This window comes from Emydura macquarii, unplaced genomic scaffold (genome assembly GCF_026122565.2).
Source record: "Emydura macquarii macquarii isolate MOO-44397 ecotype Brisbane River unplaced genomic scaffold, CSIRO-AGI_Emac_v2 contig_2403, whole genome shotgun sequence".
Classification (NCBI taxonomy): Eukaryota; Metazoa; Chordata; order Testudines; family Chelidae; genus Emydura; species Emydura macquarii.
This window is the reverse complement of record NW_027132540.1, coordinates 283810-304537: the sequence shown is the minus strand read 5'-3', so window position 1 is coordinate 304537 and position 20728 is coordinate 283810. Positions and strand designations below refer to the sequence as shown.

The following is a 20728-nucleotide window of genomic DNA, read 5'->3' as shown; positions in this document are numbered from 1 at the left end:
ACACTGAATACTAATCAGGATCTGCTTTTAAATGAACTGTAGAGCAAGAAGTATTCACAGAAACTCTTTGGTGACAAACGTTGAACAACAAATATTTTCAAGAAAATCATGATCTAGACAATGACAGTCGTGGAAGAAAAAGAAGCAAAATAATTTTCATGGATGGTCTATTTATTTACATAACCAAGCACTATACTTGAAATATGCAGTGTACACAATTGTATACTGATATGGTACTCAAATAACAATGCCAAACTCAACAGAGACCTGCCACCACTAAGAAGAGTGTCCTAACCACTGCGTTGTTGGAGACTATGATGTGGATCCCACCATGTCTTCTGCTGAAGCTTTTCCACTGTGGATAAACAATTAAAGAGACATTGGAGCACAGGCACTGGGTCTCCCACTTTTTAGAAGGGGGATCTGACCACTAGACCACAGAGTTCTTCCATCTGCCTTTCTCTTTCTGGCCCAATGACTCTTTTAAAATATTTATTCACAGGGGTACAGAATCCAGAAGAGAGATTGACAATAGTAATACACAAGTAAATCAATAATTAATAGTCAAATTCTGTGATCCAGGGCACCTCTAAGTCACATTTGGATCCTTGCATGGATGAGAAGCCACTGGCCAAATCCAGACCCCTTTGAAGTGAATGGCTAAATCCCAATGGTCATGGTTACAGGGCTAGCTGCACCATTGACCCCTTCTCTGGTCTCTCTGAGTACACCCCTCCTAAGATAGAATTCCATGATTCTCCCCCTCTTAAACTGGTCTCAGGCTAAAAACCCCTGTGCTCCAATTGTGGTTTATCAGGAGATCTGACCGGGTTTGGTGCCCGCAGATCAGGAACAGTCAGCATGGTTTCACCCATGACAAGTCATGCCTGACCAACCTGATTGCCTTCTATGACAAGGTGGCTAGCTCTGTGGATGTGGGGAAAGCGGTGTACATGATATACCTTGACTTTAGCAAAGCTTTTGATACAGTCTCCCACAGTATTCTAATCAGCAAGTTAAAGAAGTATGGGTTGGATGAATGGCCTATTAGCTGGATAGCAAGCTGGCTAGATCATTGGGCTCAGTGGGTTATGATCAATGGCTCTATGTCTACTTGGCAGCAGGTAACATACAAAATTCCATAGGGATCTGTGCTGTGTCCAGTTTTGTTCAACATCTTCATTAATAATCTGTAGGTTGGGGTGGATTGCACCCTCTGCAAGTTTGCACATGACACTAAGCTGGGGGGAGCACTGGAATGGGTTACCTAGGGAGGTAGTGGAATCTCCATCCTTAGAGATTTTTAAGGCCCAGCTTGACAAAGCCCTGGCTCGGATGATTTAGTTGGGGTTGGTTCTGCTTTGAGCAGGGGGGTTAGACTAGATACCTCCTGAGATCCCTTCCAACCCTAATCTTCATTGATTTTATGAATGCTGTGACTCCTGGAGTTAGTGATCTGGGCACTTGCCTATAGTGCTGAAACCTTAGCCCGATTCCAAAATTCTTTTTCAATATCATGTTTCATTTGTACAATTACTATAGATTATGTTGGGATGTAAAGTGAACTTGAATGGGCAAGGGTCATGATTATGTGGGAAATGATGCAATAGCAAGACTGACTGAATGAGTCCAAAGAAAAAGTCTTCCTGATATAACTCAAAGACTATGTTAAGCTTCTATCTTGTGAACAGAAACACTGTGAGACAGAAAATCAATGAGCCAAAATTGGTGTCCTGGAGTTCTGGCCTAATTTTGCCCCCGCCCCACACTGCCCTTCTTAAATTTCTGGAAGCTGTCCTGATGAGGATGTGTACTGCTGACAGAAGAAGGGAAGTTTGGACATGAACCATGGCAGTAATTACTGCATCGTTTCCCGCTAACATTTGTTGTTAGCCTTCTGACTTTCCATGAACTTTCACCCATTCCTTGTAGTTGACTTCACAATTAAGGTAAATTTGTAGGCCCTATTATCATAACAAAATCATGTCCCTTGCCCATTCAAGTTCATATCACATTCCAGGGGACACAAGACTGGTGGGACACAGCCCTTGTCTGAATGAGACATGTTCAGAGCACACAAAATGCCATCTCATTCTCTCTCACAGGCATATTTTGACATGCAGCCCTTCCTGCTTTTATTTTTTCTTTCCATTTCTCCCCCATCTGTTCATCTGCCTGTCCATATTTTTCCCTTTATGATTTGTACTTCAGTATCACCCAGGTGATTAAAAAAAACATGGGTGAAATTCCCCTGAAAGTGTCTGCAACCAAGGATCACCACCATCATCTTTTCCCTAGTCTTCAAAGCCTGTAATTGAATTGAATCACGAAGAAGTGAAGTGACTTGCTGTGGTCACACAGTAAATCAGTGACAGAGTTTTTACCCCGGCACCAGACTGTCCTCCCAGAGCTGAGAAAAGAAGATAAGGGTCCCAAATTCTGGCCCATTCTCCTACTCAAACTACTGCTCTCCTCTTCTGGAGTCAGGAGTTCTGGCTTCTGTCTTCCTGTTCTAAACATCTGGCCATAGTCTCTGCCCAGTGCCAGGGACAGAATTCAGAAACTTTGGGGTTTCCTATCCTTCAGAAACCAGGTCAATGCTGACATCTCCTCTGTTTCAAATGTCCTCTGCTCCCCTTACCCTAGCTTAGTGAGTGAGGAGAAACAGTGTTGTTTTTGGTGTATTAACTGGGGATGTGGGCAACCTGGCTTCACTTCTAGGTACTTAGCAACTGTAATCAAGTCACCTCTTAAGTTAAATAAATTGAGCTCCTTGAGTCTATCACTATAAGGAATGTTTTCTAGTCCTTTAATTACTCTCGTGGTTCTTCTCTGAAGCCTTTCCAGTTTATCAACATCCTTCTTGAATGGTGGATGCCAGCATTGGACAGAGTCTTCCAGCGATGACCACACTACGGCCCAATACAGACGTAAAATAATCCATCTATTGCTACTTGAGATTCCCCTGATTATGCGTCCCAGGATCACATTAGCCTTTTTGGACACAGTGTCACACTGGAGGCTCATGTTCAACTGATTATCCACCATGATCCCCAAATCTTTTTCAGAGTCACTGCTTCCCAGACGAGGGTCCCACATCCTGCAAGTATGGCCAACGTTCTTTGTTCTTAGATGCATACATTTACCTTTAGCCATGTTAAAAGTCATATTGTTTGCTTGTGCCCAGGTTACCAAATGATTCTGTTCACTCTGTATCAGTGACCTGTCCTCTTCATTATTTACTACTCCCTCCCTTTTAGTATCATCTGCAAACTTTATCCGTGATGATTTTATGGAATCATAGAAATGAGGGTTAGAAGGGACCTCAAGAGATTATCTAGTCCAACCCCCTGCTCAAAGCAGGACTGACCCCAATAAATCATCCCAGCCAGAGATTAACAGGAAGGTATTTTCAAACTCTTTTCTCTTTGTGGTCTGAAAACAAACACAAGAAGAAAATGATACACTCCATGAACTCTTTAATTAATCCCCTTGTGGCAGAATCCCCAACAAACTAAAGCAGGAATATCTTCATCATGCTAGCAAAGCTGAGGGCACTTCAGAGAATCTTTTATCCTAGTCCTAGTCTCAGTGCATGGTTCAGATATTATATAAGAGAAAGGTTTCTGGGGCTGTTTCATTTTTCCCCTGCCTGTCAAGAGAGCGGTGATCAGCTCTGAGATGTGACTTCTGCAGGGCTCTTTGAGGCAGTCGGATCTGAGATCACTGGCAGAGCTGGTTGTATGAGGTATTGATGCTTGATTCATCAAATCTGCATTGTGATACTAGGGACAAGCATTGTTTATCCGGGGGGGGACGGGACATATTCAGAGACACCCTTCCCCACATAGGAAAAGAAAGACTTGGGAGTGTTGTAACAGTTACCAATTACACACTCTCCCCTGCCCGGCATTATTCTAAAGGGATTTACAGACTTCGTCTGGAGATTTTGGAGGGACCTGAGTTAGGAGGAGAACAGCCAACAGACCCTACCCTACCATGATCATCTGGAACCTTTCATTGCTGTACTATCATGTGTGCTCTTAATAGCTTTAGGCTTCAATACTCAAAGAAAACCCATTTCCCAACTTCAGTGAAAGTTCAGTAGATCTGTCTTTAAGCAGGGGGTACTAAATCTTGTAAATTATCTCTAAATTGGTCCTTGGTATTCTTGAATAGCTCAATTCTGGGGCATTTCAGTGATGTAAGTCTGAGAAGGGTCAGAGCACTAGTTTTTTCTTTCCCTAGCTATGCATCAAAAAACTTGAAAGACCCTGATCATGATAATTGTGGAGGATATGTCTCACAACCCATTTGATCAAATAATGCCATGTATTGATAATAGACTCATAAAAGATGTGGGTTGGAAAGGACCTCAGGTGGTCATTTAGTCCAACCCCCTGCTCAAAGCAGGACGAACCCCAACTAAATCATCCCAGCCAGGGCTTTATCAAGCTCTAAAAACCTCTATGGAATCATAGAGGAAGGATAGATCATAGATCACAACCTCTGCTCTGAGAGTCTAGAATCCCTGGTGTTCCTGGCCAAATCACTCTGCATTGCAGAGTTGCCCTGGAGCTACAGAGACTGGAAGCCCAACCCAGGACCTCCAGGCTCCCAGGTCTGCAACAGGGAGCCTGGAATTTTAAGACCAATTTACACATTCACGTGTATTTTAGTAGACTTTGTAATATAGTAACAGTTCATGGTAGGGAGGTTTTATCTCTGTAACCCCTTAATCAGATGACTTCCAAATTCAATTCCTCTCCTATCTATCCACGATCTAGTGGGGAACTAGCACAAGTTTAGTAATATGGAAGGACATTGGGGTCATCAGGACTTCCTAACGACAGCTGGCTGAAAATCAGAATTTCTGATTCATTAGAAATGTCAAGGTTTTGAAATTAGTTTTGCATGGAATCAGACTGAAACCAATGTTTTTTAGACTTCTGGTGAAATGGAAATCCTGAAAAATATAGTTTGGGAAATGCTGACACATGGTGTTTCTGAAATGAAATATGTTGCCCATGACGACAGCTGCTGATTGAAATGGACAGTCCTATCTATCAGCGTAGATGGAGTTGAGAAGAAAGTCAATTTTTAGTCAGCATCTTTTGGGACTCCCAGGTTCAGAGGCTCCGGAGCAGACCTGCCATCTGGACTGCCAGACTCAAGACTCGTGCCCCAGGAGCCGAGAAGACCTGGGGTCCCTGGCCAAAGGAACTCCTCATGGCAAGGCTGCCCAGGATTCATCGACCCTGGAACCAAATTCCTAGACATCCAGGCTCCCAACTAAATGACAGGGTGCCTGGAAACCCTAAGAGACCCCTGGTGGGGCTGCCCCTAAGCCAAGACCTGGAAGCCCTAGGGTTCATCAGAACCTTGCCTCATCAATATTTCCTCAAAACTGAACTGTTTTGCAAGACATTTCTGATGTGAGGAATGGGTATTTTCTGATGAAACTTTTTTGTACTCCTGACACTTGTTTGCCTCTCCCATACTGAGAACCCCTGGAGTTCCAGACCTCTAGGGCTCATGTGGCCTCTGTGGACTTTGGGAAACCTGCAGAATAAAGACTACAGGAAGATATCTGGAGACTGTGGTTACAGAAGGATAATTTGTGGATAGCCCATTCCTATTCCTTCATTCCAGGATTGAAAATACCTGCTGGTGGGATTGCTCAAGTCTGCTGAGCACGCAGTGTAGAAGTTTGAAAACTAAGAAAATTCCTAATAAAAATGTCTCTGTTAATGCAGAATTATTACTGATTACATATCAGTAATTTAAGGAGGAAATAAGTACCAGTGCATCAGAAATATTATCCCTGTTATTGCTATTCTCAATACAGGTGTATTGTAAAAATACTGAATGGACCAGCAGAATCTCACAACCACAGTGATTGAATTTGTTCTTCTGGGCCTCACTCAGAATCCTGAGCTACGGTATTTTCTCTTCATGGTCTTCTTCATAGTCTATGTGTCCACCTGGCTGGGAAACTTCACTATCATCATCACTGATCACCGATCACCAACTCCACATCCCCATGTACTTCCTGCTGGCCAACTTGCCTTTCCTAGACATCAGTGACTCCTCGGTCAATGCTCCCAAATTTCTGTTGAATCTCCTCTCCCAGCGCAAAATGATCTCCTTCAATGAGTGCATCCTCCAGATGTTCTTCTTCCACTTCTTTGCTGGTGCCATGCCCTTCTTCCTTATGGGCATGGCGGTTGATCAGTATGTGGCTATCTACAAACCACTAAGATTCTTAACAATCATGAATCCGGGCATGTGTGTGGGGCTAGTGGCATTGGCATGGCTGGGTGGATTGGCTCATTCTTCTGTTCAGATTGGACTGATCCTCCAGCTACCTTTCTGTGGTCCCAATGTCCTGGACAATTTTTATTGTGATGTCCCACAAGTCATCAAACTGGCCTGCGCTGATACTCACATAGTCAAGCTGCAGATGGTCTTCATAGGCAGTGTGCTCCTCATCATATTATTTATCATTCTGCTCATTTCATACAGCATCATCTTAGTCAAGATCAGGACCCATATCACAGATGGGAACCGCAAAGCTCTGTCCACATGTGGAGCACAGATTACAGTTGTGGGTTGCATTTTTGTACCCTGCATCTTCATCTATGCTCGGCCCTTCAAGAAATTTACCCTAGACAAGGTTGTCTTCGTCATTTACACTGTAATCACTCCAATGCTGAACCCTATGATCTACACGCTGAGAAACAGTGAAATGAAGAAGGCCATCACGAGACTGATGAGCAGATTCCTGTTCTCAGGCTAGAAAATAAATACATAATTTATCTCTAAATTATCATTTCAAGTAGAAATCAGACCTCATCATAATGGAAAGCAGATGTATACGCCATGTGAAAAGTGTATCTCTCAGAGACGTCACATACTGCACACTCATGAAAAACTTTGCTAACAAATGAGTTACAGACCAAACGGCAAGATTCTACATCGAAGTCGAAGGTGCCAGCTGGTGTAAATTGGTTTAGCTCCACTCTAGTCAATAAGCAAGATTCCCGTCTGGTATAAATTGACATAGATCCATTGGAGGTAATGTGCCAGATGTGAGCTGATGTATCTGGATGTAGATCACTGAATATCTTTCACTAGCTGAGTATCTGACCCTGAAAGTTTCTGATAGAAATTATTTTAGGAATGATTTCAAATAATAAATTATCTATGAAGATCAAAACCTTGACATGAAAAAAATGAAGTATGTTGAATCACCTATGTGTAACAAATAATTTGCTTAGCTGACCTAAGGATATTATTATAGAATACTATCTTAGATTAAGGTAGCTATTCAACATTTTTATGGCATATTGTTGTCTCTTTTATATGTATAGGCAGATTATCCCTCTTATTAATATGACTTGTTTTCAGAATCATTGAATAAAATTCTGTTCTCATATGCAAAAAGAATTAGATTAATACATTTGGCACAATGATTATTTTCTATTTTTATTACTATTTAAATGCACAGGACAAACTAAATTCATCTTTGGTTGAAAAAGCAACCAAAGACAATGTTATTTTAACCTGTGAATTTAAATTAAAACCATTTTAACCCCAAGTCCTGATTTAAAAATACTACAAATAGAGCTCTTAAATTTTTAAAGGCCTTTTGTTGTTAATATATTAGTTAATTGAAAATTTAAATTTACATGAAAAAACATATACATTTCCAAGCACTTACATTGAGAGGAGACATTTTTTTTATTTCTCTTCTCTCCCTGGCCTTTTCTTCGCATAAGCATTTCCTCTTGGAAAAATAGAGGGAAAAATAAGAAGAGGAAAAGAGACAAAATGTAGAAAAAAGAGAAAATCTAAAATACCCCAAACTATTTAATTTAGATTTAAAAGTTTGTATATTTTAAAAAGGAAAATCAGCTCTATTCAGAAACTTCACAATATCTGTATTTGAAATTTTAGAATGAGGGTGGTTTGTTTTTCCCAACAAGCTCTCTAATGACAAGCTTTAGATACCTACAATCCTGTTCTATTTTTAAAGTGAACTAACTGTGGTCTCTGCTTAGCCTCCAGATTGGTACACCATACACATCTGGGTGACATTGTGAGCAGCAAAATGAAATAAGATCTCCAGGAGAACAGCTGGATATTATTTGTCTCTGGAATTTCCTCAAGATGATTTTGAATTAAGTACTTATGACACTTCTGCAAAACCAGTGGAGTACAGAGCAGTATCTCAGGGAAGAATAACAAGGGAAGAAAGCCAGGGGATGGTGTCACTGAGGGCAGGGTGTGAGGGTAGGCTGTGAGAGGGAGGAGGCTGAAGAGTGGACAGTGAGGGCAGCTGGGTGGAGATAAGGCTGCCGGGGGGTATTGAGGACTGTTTTACAGTGACAAGTAACACATCTAGGTAATCTGAGAATAAACGAGAGAGAGCTACAATGAGAGAAACTTGGCTACCTTATGCAAAGGAGGTCAACAGACTTGAGCTGTGTTTGGGAAGATTTTAAGGAAATCAAAAACCAAGTGATATTTGTTGCAATTGGACTGCCCCCAACACAACAAATTAGAATTCTCTTCTCTTCTCTTCTCTTCTCTTCTCTTCTCTTCTCATTTAGTATGGATGGGCCTATTCTATTCTATTCTGGGCCTCAGGGTGAGATTTTTAAAGGTACTTAGGGGACTTATTGGCATTTTCAGAAGCATTTCATTGTCCCAACCCCTTCGTAATCAATGGGCTTTAGGTACTTTGATGCTTTTGAAAATCCTACTAGGTAAATAAATACCTTTAAAAATCTGGCTCTAGTTCTCTGACATCCCCTGCTGCTATCTACACACATCCAGGAATCAGTTCAATGCGCTGCTTTCTGTCACCGGTTTAAGAGCTCGGCCAACCACACACCACATGTACAGCCATCTAGCAGTCATCCCATAACTGTTGTTCTGGACATGGCTTGCAAAAGCTGGACAGACATCCTTTGAATTGAGTGGTTTATCTCAGGTCCCACACGGACACAAAACGACCCCACGTTCCTACTCAAGTGGAATGCGGCAAATTGTGGACACTGATTGTCTACGGGCAGCTAAGTCCAAAATGAGACAAAATTTGAATGTTGACCTTTCAGTCAGAGCTCACCAAAAGGTCACTAGCATCTTTTGCCATGCACATGGCTAAACTATGCTAAAGTGGGTGGGAGGGACTTGGAATAACCACTCCTTCTTCTAACCACTACACCTAACTCCCTTCCAGGGTCAACCCTGGATCAAATTGTGCTCTAGGCGAATCATATCTTTGGCTCTCCCCACCCAGTTGTTAAACTTTTGAATACCTTATTTTTATTGCATTGGTAGACAATTTCATGATTTTGATGCACAATTTGCAGGAAGGATTTATCCCTGTCATATAAGACGACAAACTTGCACATTAGCATCTATAAATCTGTATTCATATATGCTGTAGATAAGCAAATATAAAACAATTCATTTCCACTAAGTTCACAGAATCTTTTTAATGTTAAGAATAGCTGAAATGTCCCTAACAACAAAAAGAGCATCCAAGCCCAGCTCCCCCTCAGCCCAGCACACTAGTCAGTCACCTGGTTCGCTTGTCCCAAATCCAGCCCTACTCCCCTCCTAGAACTGGCATAATCCCCAAAATTCTTGACTCCTGTCTCTAGCTCTGACTACTCAGAATCATAGAAAATTAGGGTTCTAGTCCAACCCCCTGCTGAAAGCAGGACCAACCCCAACTAAAACATCCCAGCCAGGACTTTGTCAAGCTGCACCTTAAAAACCTTTAAGGATGGAGATTCCACCACCTCCCTAGGTAACCCATTCCAGTGCTTCACTACCCTCCTAGTGAAAAAGATTTTCCTAATATCCAACCTAGACCCCCCCCCCCCCACTGCAACTTGAGACTATTGCTCCTAGTTCTGTCATCTGCCACCACTGAGAACAGCTTAGCTTTATCCTCCCTGGATCCCCCTTTCAGATAGTTAAAGGCTGCTATCAAATTCCTCTTCAGTATTCTCTTCTGCAGACTAAATAAGTCTAGTTTCCTCAGCTTCTCCTCATAAGTCATGTGCTCCAATCCCCTCATCATTTTTGTTGTCCTCTGCTGGACTCTTTCCAATTTGTCCACATTGTATATGAAGCTATGAGATCTTGCTATAGAACTGCTACTGAAATATGCTGTAGTTCTAGGTAATGCCCTCAGACCATTTTCTCAAAGACAAAGACACACTTGCGTGCCAGCAAGAGGCTAAAGTGCCATTACTTACTTCATCGGATATTCTCCAGCAAGGGGGGAAGGTATACAAAAAATTATTTACAATTCACCTGAAGGTCAGCTTACAGAGCAAATATGCAATGGATCTCCTGAACTCATAACCCAGCAAATACTTTTCCAATACAAAGGATACGAATATAAGAAGGAGAAAAACAAAGGCCTTTGGTCACCTCTCCTTTCCACTCCTCTCCATCTCCCATGGTATCAACAAATACCTGAAAAACACTGAACTAAGCAGAGTGGTCCGAGGGTGGAAAGAGAAGCAGCCTGTGAAATATATTGCAGCTAGTGGTGAGACAACTTATTCTGCTTTTAGAACTATTAGCCTTGGTAGAGTTTAGAAATCAGAATGCAGTTTTATCTTTTTATTTCTTTTGCAACCAATTCTGACTTTTATGCCTTATCACTTGTCAATCACTTAAAATCTATCCTTCTTTAGTTAATAAACTTGTTTATAGTTATGTAAACCAGTGCATTTGAATTGAAGTGTCTAGGGAGGGTCCATTTGAGACAATAAGGCTGGTGTACATTCATTACTCTTAGTTGTGATGATGAAGTAATTTATAGCTGTATGGCCCAGTGGGCTACTGAATGGTACAAGATGTGCATTTCTTGGTGGTGGCTGAGAGTGATCAGAGCCTGGAAAGGTTTGCTGTTCACCAGAAAAGAGGTGTAAAAGTCATCGCAGGCTGAAGAGCTAAGACGACACATCAGTTCACCAGGTCAGGTTGCACCCTGGGGAATGTCACACTCACCTTATGAGAAGAGACTAAAAGAGCTTGGCTAGTTTAGCCTAACGAAAAGAAGGTTGAGGGGAGATATGATTGCTCGCTATAAATACAACACAGGGATAAATACAGCTGAGGGAGAGGCGTTTTTTAAGTTAAGCGCCAGTGTGGACACAGGAACAAATGGATATAAACTGTCCAAGTTTAAACCTGAAATTAGGCAAAGGTTTTTAACCATTAGAGGAGTGGAGTTCTGAAACAGCCTCCCAAGGGGCGCAGCAGGTGCAAAAAACGTAACTGGCTTCAAGACTGAGCTTGATAAGTTTGCGGAAGGGATGGTATGATGGGACAGCCTACAATGGCATGTAGTCCATCTGCGACTGCTAGCAGCAAATGTCTCCAAAGTCAGGTGATGGGACACTAGATGGGTAGGGCTCTGAATTACCACAGAGAATTATTTCCCATGTCTGGCTGGTGGGTCTAGCTGATAACCATACTGGAAGTTGGGAAGGAATTTTCCTCTAGGTCAGATTAGCAGAGACCCTGGTTTTTTGTTTTTGTTTTTCCCTTTCTTCTACAGGATGGGGCACAAGTGACTTGCTGGTTTAAACTACTGTAAATGGTGGATTCTCTGTAACTTGAAATCTTTAAACCATGATTTGAGGAAGTCAGGAACTCAGCCAGAGGTTAAGGGTCTATTATAGGAGTGCTTAAATGAGGTTCTATGGCCTGCAATGTGCAGGAGATAAGACTAGATGATCATGATGGTTCCTTCTGACTATAAAGTCTATGACTCTTAATCTATGAGTCATCACTGTGCCTCAGTGCATGCGGGAGTGAAGTGACTTAGGTGGCCACTATCAGCAGCAGGCAAGCCCGTTGGTTCCTGATCACTGGGTTGCAGATGAACACGTAGCAGTTGTAAGCCAGGATAGCCAGCAGCATGGCACTGCTGCTGCCCAGGAAGTGGAAGAAATGGAGCTGGACCAGGCAGTTGGTGCAAGAGATGTCCTGGTGGCCTGAGAGGAAGCCGGCCAGCATCTTTTGCATGGTGACAATGGAGCAGAAGATGTCCACACAGGGACAAGTACATGGAGATACAGAAGTGTCATAACATCAACCACAAATTGCTAAGTGTACGTAGACAGAGCTCACATCAGTCACACATGGTTTATTAAATGCAGAGTTGATGCACCCAAAAAACCTTAACTCTACCTTGCTATGACAACAAGAGGAGGCCTGGGGGGAAGTGAAACAAAATCAATGTGGCTTTAAAAATCAGTTTAATTTAAGATGTGTCCACATTACCTAAAAGGCCTCAATCACAATGGGATGTGTATTTGCCAGGTGTGAATTTAAGTCAGAGTAGAGGTTTCACTTTATAGAAATGTTAGTTATAACGACTAATGGGAGGAAATGAGAATTACATCTAAAAAAATTCAATAAATATGAAATGCACATATGTTCAAGATTTCAGTGTTTTTTAACTATATGATAAATTGGATGAGTCTGTGACAGGGCAGAGTTAAGGTGATTTGGGTGCATTTCCAAAGCTTAACAGGGTTTTTATTTTATGTTGTATTAAAACAAATGGAGTAAAAAAAAGAAGAAACACAACTTTCAAACACTTCAGCACCAACACCTACACAGACAAAAATAGAACATGATCAGGCCCCACGAAATTTCTGATGTCACTCAAGAATGTGAAGTATAGGCACAGAATCAGGAGTTGGGTGATTCATAAATGCTCCAGACTGTTATGTATAAAGGCCCCTTGAAATTGTCATTTTCTGGAGCAGAGAAAATATAATTTAGTTGCCCTATCTATCTCTCTCTCTAAAAAGAGGGCTGGCACAAAGAAGACATATAATTAGACTATGGAGTTCATTACCAACAAGGGGAGACACTGAGACAAATAAATGGAGCAACATTTGGAAAAAGATTAAATGAGAATACCAAAACGTTAGTCTCTGTGCTTAAAATGAAATGAAAGACAATCTATGACTCAAAGTGCTTAAATATAACAGATAGAGACACTGGAGGTGAAGATGATGATGATGATGATGATTATAAAGTAGTCCAAAATTAGTGGTTTGGTTCTGTACAAACATTGGAGATGGCCCCAGGAAAAAAAAATTTCCATCAGACAGGAAATTCTATATTTCAGTATTTGTTTTAAATCCCAAAATAGGCCCCAAAGAAGAAATGTGAACATTTTTACAAAACAAAAAACTCTAAAATGTTTGGCTGCAGAAATGTCTAAGGCATATCATTTTGACATTTTTCACTGAAACCAAACATTTCCTTTTCAAGTGTCCGTTTCATTTGAAACATTTCATTTGGAATAAATATTTTGACTTAACATGACATGGAGATGAATCGTTTCATTCTCAATTGGTGATAAAATGTCAATTCAAAATGAAAGTTGTGATTTCAATTTGATATTTTGAAAGAAAAAAACAAACATTTCCTGTTGAGAGGAGAAGTTGAAATGGAACCTTCTTCTACTACTACTTCTACATCTTCTTTCGAAGGAAAATCACAGCTTTTTCTTCAAAATTCAGATTTCCCCACAGAAAATTTCTATCATGGTATAACCAAATGTTCAGTTTGGGGGAAAAAGCAGAACTAAGAAACATGAAAGTACTCATGACTCCTGGCATGAAGAATTTACAGTGCAACATAGTGAGGCGTAGGACAGCCTGCGAAAGCAGGAGGTGAGAGGGTAGAAGTTGTGAACATTGATGAGAAAGAGAGACAGGTTTCGCCTTTAAATATTCCCATTTTTCAACCAGCCGTATTCATTTTGTGTGTGAAAGAAGAAATTCTGCCAGTGAAAATGGGAGCATTGTTATCTGGGACCAAGGTTATTCCATGATCACTAACCGACCGTGGGAAGAGATATGGCACTAGCAGTGGGCACACAGATGGAATTGTTCTTATGGACTTTAGATTGGGACTGGGCCGATCAAGCTCCAATGTCCGGCTCTCCACAGCCTTTTCTGGATGAGCTGTGGGCACGTTTCTGGGACTTAAACCATCTAATTGAATTGGAGTTGGGCACCTAACCGCTGTCAGCACTTTGAAAATCTCAGCCTATTGGTTGACCCCTCATTTACCCCAGTCCACATCCTCTTTCAGCCAAACTTTGACTACAAGTGTTGCATTCTGAGTCACATCTTTATACACAGAGGCAAGATCCTCAGCTAGCACATCGCCGTGTAGGCCTGTTGATTTCGGGGCAGCTGAGAGACTTGCATTTCACTGGTATTTTCCCTAGAGCTGTTTTCACTTCCTTGTTTTTCAGGCTGTAGATGATGGGGTTTAACGTGGGTGTCAAGATGCTGTACTGGATGGAGAGCATATCATCCAGCACCACAGAGGAGACCGAGCTGGGTTTTGTGTACCGGATAAAACCTGTCAGATAGAATAAGCCCACCACAATCCGGTGGGAGCTGCAGGTGGAGAAGGCTTTACACCTGCCCTCTGCTGAGCGTATCCTCAGGATGGTGGAGAGGATGTGAATGTAGCAGACCAGGGTGAGGAGAAAGGCGCTCGATCCCAGTATCACAATACAAGTAAGAAGCACCACTTGATTGGTGAGGGTCTGAGTGCAGGACAGCTGTAGCAGAGCAGGGAGCTCACGGCTGAAATGGTTGATTTGATTGGGCCCACAGAAATACAGCCTAAGGGCAAAACTGTGTTAAGCAGGGCTTGGAAGATGCCAATTGCCCATGCACCACTCACCAGCTCAACACAGCTCGCTTTGCTCATCGTCTCCATGTAATGCAACGGGTCACAGATGGCAGCGTAGCGGTCACAAGCCATGGCTGAGAGCATGAAAACTTCTGTACCAGCTGAAGAACATCTGAGCAATGCAGCCATCGACAGAAATGGTTTTGTGCTCGTCTAGGGAATCACCAATATCTGAGGGACAATGGCTGAGGAATAGGAGATATCAACCAAGGATTAAATGGAGCAGGAAGAAGTACATGGGAGTCCAAAGGTGAGAATCAGCTCTTATCACCAGCATGATCATCATGTTCCCCCACAGGGTGATGATGTAAATAACTAAAAAGAGCAGGAAGAGGAGCTTCTGTCCTGGCTCTGTCCCCTGCCTCGTCTGAGGGCTCAGGCCCAGCTGGGCACCTCAGCTCTCCTGGTTCCCTGAGCACATGAGAGACGCACTCACACTTTCAGCTCTTCATCCCAGACCCCCACTGGACACTGCCCCCTGCCCATCGGGGTGACCTGACGCAGCTCCCGGAGCCTGGCCCAATCTCACCTGCCTCTACAAAATGCCCTTGGAGATGGCTCTGGTTGGGGGTGATCTGAGACAGCCCCCACAGCAGTGGGCCAGCCCAGGGCCAAGCTGGCTGGAGTGGCTCATGAACGTGAATACCAACCTCCGGGCAGATGGTTACCAGCCATGGCACAAACCCCAAACTGGCTGCATGACCTATAACTAGATTTCACCAAGTACCAAGTACCAAGGCCTGAACCACTATAGCAGCCTCAGCATGGAGTCGCAGACAGTCCCTTGGGCACCCCGGCCTATCTTGCCACCCAGGCCGGATTGCTTTTGTGATAGACGGTTCCTTACACCAAAAATCACAACACTATTCAGGCTACTCCCGGTCCCAAAGGACCAGTCACTTGCCCCAGGTCAACTGGAGCTTAGACCTCCCACCAAAGACAACACTTCTAGCCAAACCTGTAATAAACTAAGTAAAGATTTATTAACTAAGAAAAAGAAACCAGAGAGTTATTTACAAGGTTAAAGCCTTGTTTATTTAAAGTCTTTATTTCCTTCTCCTGGAGTTCAAACTGATGGGACAAGTGTTTGTTGATTGCCCATACACAGCCCTGGAGAGGAGACAGGACCAAAGCCTTTGTCCTTTGGGGTTTCACAGTGGCTCATCTGGTTTCAGCGAGTCTTCTTGTGTGCAGGACCAGCACTTTGCTTCAATCAACACTTCTTTCCTGTTCGGTGAGTTTCACAGTTACAGAAGTTTACAAAGCAGACACTCACTATAACTTTATACCAGGGGATACAGATGCTATAGGTGAAATTAATACATGCAGGGACTTACAAGGATGTCAGAAAGTCTAAACACTAAATACATTTTTATCATTTTAATAATGATTTTTGCAATGCTAACCCACAGGTGAGCCAGGCTGAGTTCCAGTGTTCCAGTGTTCGGTGAGGCCTACGGGCCCTGACATGAGCTGGTGCCTGATCTGCCAGCACCACTCCCATAGAGATGGCTGTGGTTCCTCCTGGGCTCCTCATTTTATCAATACTCAGCATGAATCTCCATGTGCTTCTGAGACCCTTTGGAATTTTACAGAGGTTTGACAATAAGCAGTTCTCCAATTCATGGCTTGTGCTAAATTCGGCATAAACATCTTCTGCGGCCTCACTCCGGTAAGTAAGCCATGTTCAGGAAAGGGGCACCGTGACATGCAGGGGAGGTGCTGGTGTGAATAAGAACTTCCTGAGTGAAAAATGATGGCTTGGAATGAGAGCTAAAAGTACTCAGTGCTGCATTTCAGACACTCATAGTAAGCAGCTCAGCCTGTGCTTATACAGCACCAAGCGCAACGTAACCCTGGGCCACAACTGAGCTCCTGTGTGCTACCCTAGCACAAATAATAAATTACCTTTATAATATAAGCAGGAAAACTGGTTAGAGTATTTTTCCCTCAATTAAATTTTGATGAAAATGTTGACTATCCATCAAAAACTGGAAACCTAACATTTTCTGCTGAAAACGGAAAAATATTTTGGAAACAAAACAAAACAAAAACCAGAGAAAATATTGGTGCAAAAACCAATTATTGGAAAGAAACTTTTTGAAAGAAAGAAAGAAAGAAAGAAAGAAAGAAAGAAATTTAACACCCCAAAATATTGGTGCAAAAACCAATTATTGGACACATTTTTAGCTTTTCCAAAGAAACTTTTTGAGGAAAGCAGACAATTAGTCTGAACTTTGTCCTGTAGTCAAAAACCCAATTTTCCTTCCAAAAAGGTTATCACATTGAATGTGCTGCTGTCTGCAATCACTGACTGGAGTTCCTGTCTTCCAGTACTATCCTACTCCCTCTCCAATCTGCTTTCCATCCCTTGCGCTCCACTGAAACCCCTCTCACCAACGTCTCAAATGGCCTCTTCCTAGCCAGATCTCACAGTCAGTTCTCCAGTCTCCATTCTCCGCTGCCTTCATCTATCAGCCACTTTTGAAAACACAGACCGTGCTCTTTTTGAATCCTGTTCTGCCCTGGTTTCTGTGACTCTGTCCTCTCCTGGTTCTCCTCCTACCCTCTAATCGCAACCTCTCCAACTGACAACTGACAAACTTACCTCTCTACTCCAGACCTGTCTCCTTCTGTCCACACTGCAATCTTGCACCGTCTCTCTGACACCTCCTTGTGGCTGTCTAGCCATCAGCTCAGCATGGCTCTTGGATCTGTCCCCCGCCCCACGTCCTCCCAGCATCCTCTTGGCTATCACTGTGGACAGCACCGTCATCCTGCCTGTCAGTGAGGCCCATCACCTGGGTGTCATCTGGAACTGGTACCTCTCGTGATGGACTCACACCTAGGAGAGGTCTAAATCGTGCAGATTCTTTCTTGAAAACGTCTCTAAGATACGGCCTTGCCTATGCCCCCATCACCTCTAAACCTCTCAGCCAAGCTCTCCTCATCTTACACCTCGATCACTTCAACATCCATCTCTCTGGCCTTGACAAACGCAAGCTTGCCCACTTCTATCCATGCAGAATGCTGCTACAAAGATCATTTTTCTAGCCTGGCGCACTGGCCAGGCCACCCCTCTCTTTCCAGCCTTCCCTTTCTCTGCTGCATCAAGCATAAGTTCCGTGTCTTCACTTTGAAGGCCCAACACAGGCTGTCCTCACCTGACCTACGGCCTATAATTCGCTATCAAGATGTCGACTGCCGCCTCCAGTCAGCCCTGGCTGCCGTTCTTCATTGCCCACCGCTGGCTCTCAGTCTTGTGCACTGTCCATGAGACACCTGCCATCTTAACTTTCCTCTTTGGGTCTGCTACAAGGGCGATCGGTCAACCAAGCTCCATCTCACCTAACCCAGATAAATTGAGGAGGTCGTGTCTGGGACTGACAGAATCCCTTAATTGTTGGGTTTCTCTAAGATACCATGGAAAAAATAAGAGCTAAACTAATAATCTTCATTGCAATGAATATTTACCTAGCTCAGTAAAGGCCTCTGGACCAGTGCGAATCCAGTCCCGTCAACTCCACTGGCAGAAACTCACTGACACCTGACCTGGTCTCTGCATAAAACTGGGGGTGGGCTGTCAAGACTAGATTGAAGAGAGCGAGATGGATGGGAGAGGCAGTAGCTATCCCGTTCTGAACTAAATGCATCCAGTTCATTAAACGCAGCTACAGTTTGGGGTTGATTGAGAAACGTCTGCCAGATTTTCTCACCCGCTTTCAAGAGTTAGCAACTTTCACAACATGAACTCCAGCTCCTCAACCACAATTCAAAGATTAACAGGCCAGTGGGTAACAGGGGGAAAGGAGGAATCAAATGCAATTCAGGCTTTCATAAACTCATACATGTTAAGGCCAGAAGGGATGATCTAGTCTGACCTCTGGCATATCACAGGCCAGAGAGCCTCACCCACCCACTCTTGTAATGGCCTAGAACCACTGGCTGGGTTACAGAACTCCTCATATTTTGATCTAGACTTCAAGTTACAGATAATCCACCATTCACTCTGGTTCAAACCAGCAGATGACCCGTTCCCCATGCCGCGGAGGAAGGCAACCCTCCCCTCCCCGTCCCCCACCAAATGGTCTCTGCCAATCTGACCTGCAGGAAATTCCTTCTTGACCCCAAATATGGTGATCGGATAGATCCTGAGTATGTGGGTGAGACCCACCAGCCAGACACCTGGGCAAGAATTGTCTGTAGTAACTCAGAGCCCACCCCATGTAGTGTCCCTCTCCGGCCGTTGGAGATCATGGCAAATAGCAGTCTCTTCTGGGTTACACACCACTGTAGGCAGTCTCACCATCCCATCCCCTCTATAAAGTTATCAAGCTCGGTCTTGAAACAATGTAGGAGTTTTGTCCCTGCTCCTCCCCTTGCAAGGCTGATCCAGAACTTCACTCCTCAGATGGTTTTAGAGCTTCGTCTAATTTCAAGCCCAATTCACTGATGAACAGTTTACATCCATTTGTTCTGGTGCCAACATTGTCCCTTGCTTTAAATAACAGTTCTCTCTCCCTGCTATTTATCCCTCTGATGCATTTAGAGAGAGCAATCATGTCTCCCCTCAGCCTTCGTTTGGTTAGTCTAAACAAGCCAAGCTCCTTAAGACTCCCCTTGTAAGCTGGGTTCTCCATTCCTGTGATCATCCTAGTTCCTGTGACTGGGACTTGGGCACAAATCAGCCTCTGCCAATCATTTCTTGGGTGCCTACATCTATTAGGATGCATTGGAAATTGCAGCCTCAGATGATAACGTTAAATTAAAGTTGAACACTATGATGCTTACATTATATTGCACTGTTTGTTTAACCAGATACAACCCATGGCAGACACTAAGTGGAGAAATCAAACATCTGTCACGGAATTCATCCTCCTGGGCGTTGGGAATCTCCGTGAGCGGCAGACACTTCTCTTCTTGCTGTTTCTAGGGATATATACATTGCGACCATGGCTGGGAACATCCTCATCATTGCACCACTTGTGGCCGATTCGCACCTTCACACCCCCATGTATTTCTTCCTGGGGAACTTGTCCTGCTTGGAGACCTGCTACACCTCTACCATCCTGGCCAGGCTGCTGGCCACTCTCCTGACTGGGGACAGAACCATTTCATTTAGCAGGTGTTTCATGTAATTTTATTCCTTTGCTTGCCTGGCCGGTACCGAGTGTTATCTCCTCTCTGTGGTGTCTTATGATCGGTATTTAGCAATATGTAAACCACTGCATTATTCTGCCCTTATGAATGGCAGATTTTGCCTCCAGCTAGCAGTGGATCATGGATAAGTGGGTTTCTTGCTAACTCCATAACGATATTTTTCATGTCACGATTAACTTTTTGTGGTCCCAATGAAATCGATCACTTCTCCTGTGATTTCACCCCTGTTATAAGACTCTCCTGCAGTGACTCCCATTTAATGAAACTTCTGGCTCTTATTATGGTGTAAATCAGAAGTAACTTCATGGAAGCCAGTGATGTCACAGAGATGTAACACATGGAATAAGTGACAGACTAAACACAGCACAGTCTCTTGCACGCTCCCCTCCCCCCCACACACTTAGTTCTCTGCCGTCCTATCAGATTCTATATCACCAGTTTGGTCAGATTTTATTGGAGTCATTCTGAGAGTAGTGGTATTTAATTAGCCTCAGCAGTGACTCACAATCCCTTTCCTGCTGGGCTACCTGTTGCTGCCCTGCCCTGATTTTTTAATGGACTTGTTAAACCTGAATCTAACCACGTGGTTACAATGGTGCAACTCCAATGACTACAACGCAGTCACTCCTAACCCAACAGACCCAGGTGCGAGAGGAGAATCAGATCTACCCAGTTAATGGACCATTTAATGTCATGGCAAATCCTGTAACTTTTCATTTATGCCAGTGTTACCTGGGTCAAGTGGCAATACATCATTGGCTTCTTTCTTTCTTTCTTTCTTTCTTTCTTTCTTTCTTTC

At 43.2% G+C, this 20728-nt stretch overlaps 2 pseudogenes; one reads left to right on the top strand and one right to left on the bottom strand.

The window, feature by feature from the left end:
- Positions 1-5868: 5868 nt before the first annotated feature.
- Positions 5869-6799, top strand: LOC137161891 (olfactory receptor 4D1-like; annotated as a pseudogene).
- Positions 6800-14215: 7416 nt separating this feature from the next.
- On the bottom strand, positions 14216-14841 carry LOC137161902 (olfactory receptor 5AN6-like; annotated as a pseudogene).
- Positions 14842-20728: the final 5887 nt, after the last annotated feature.